The sequence below is a fragment of the Gadus morhua genome, chromosome 7, assembly GCF_902167405.1.
Source record: "Gadus morhua chromosome 7, gadMor3.0, whole genome shotgun sequence".
NCBI classification, from domain to species: Eukaryota; Metazoa; Chordata; class Actinopteri; order Gadiformes; family Gadidae; genus Gadus; species Gadus morhua.
In genome coordinates, this window is record NC_044054.1 from 15564656 (window position 1) to 15565918 (window position 1263).

Sequence of the window (1263 nt, forward strand, 5' to 3'; positions counted from 1 at the left end):
ACTTTGGTCTAAGCATGTGTCTAAAGTGTTCAAGCAATTGAAAAAAACTGTAAGGTAGAGTAACAAAAACTCCAAGTTGTGTTACTTTGGTCTAAGCATGTGTCGATAGTGTTCAAGCAATTGAAAAAACTAAACTGAATTTACTGCACTACCGTACTGCAATGACAAGCATTGAGCATTGGATTTTTTGGTTGTTGTGAAAACGTTCATTCTGTGAAAATGAAAATGAAAAATAGCGAACATGGAAAACTGCAGTGTTTTATATAGAGTAGACTAGTGTGTTGCTGCTGATCTGATAGTGTATATAATACAAGGATGTATCATTTTGTCATCAGTTACATTTTGTCAAAGGATTGTTATGTTTCGATAAAAGAGTTTCAATTTGAGATAGAAGTGAATGGTATATTTTTTCTGTTGTGTTGTCTCTTATTTGGTTGTGTGTTGAGTTTTGACACATTGAGCCAATTTTTGCAAAATGTGTTCAAGCAATTGAAAAAAACTGTAATAATGTACACACTATTGAAATTTGAGGGTAAATCCTCACCCTAATATTTTATACAGCATGAGTTAATGATAACTACACCATTCGTGAACTGTTGGTTCATAGTTAGTTAAAGCTTATAACTGCAGCCACTATCAATAAATAGTTGATCATCGTTGTAAGGTACCCTTACTGTAAAGTGGAACCGATAAATTCATTCAGAGAGCTGCCATTTGTTCTCTTTTAGGGGAGGTTATTGTAAGGCACACAATGCATTATTTGAATACATTTGACTTTGAGGACATCCTGCCAGTATTGTCTGTCTAGACAACCACAAGGTTGTCTTTGGATATCCCAAGGACCTGATGCCCGACCCAAAAGGAGACGAGAGTCGTGCACCATGTTCTCTGGGTTCTCAGGCAAACAGCGCCCCCCGCTGGGCGTCGTCTGTAGCACGGTTGTCAAGACCACTTCACTAACTTCCACCATCGTTGCTGTGTGGTGTATGGCTCATACTGAAGGTGCACACAAACATTGAACAACTTTTCCCTTACGGCCTGTAAAGTGTCGACTTTAGAGTGATGATGATGAAGATGATGAAGGGGCTATAGCCAAAATATAAGCGCCCTTTTCTCAGTCAAGTGGAGCAGAGAGCAAGACGCGAACCATTGAGCCACTGCACAACAGGACGGCTAGGATGGAGGGAGTCTGCATATGACACACGCCCATGGCACCACGTCTCAGACGGAGGTAGACGGTGGAGATGTTCATCGGCGCTCCAG

General features: G+C 40.5%; 1 protein-coding gene across 5 annotated transcripts in view; it reads left to right on the plus strand.

Annotated features, from left to right (window-relative positions):
* The first annotated feature begins 973 nt into the window (after positions 1–973).
* LOC115547871 (actin-binding LIM protein 3) overlaps positions 974–1263 on the plus strand; it is a 40046-nt gene continuing 39756 nt past the window's right edge. For all 5 annotated transcript variants that reach the window (XM_030362365.1, XM_030362364.1, XM_030362366.1 and 2 more), the window contains exon 1: positions 974–1263. This exon is cut by the window's right edge and continues 613 nt beyond it. The gene's annotated coding sequence lies outside the window, so the exon portion shown is untranslated.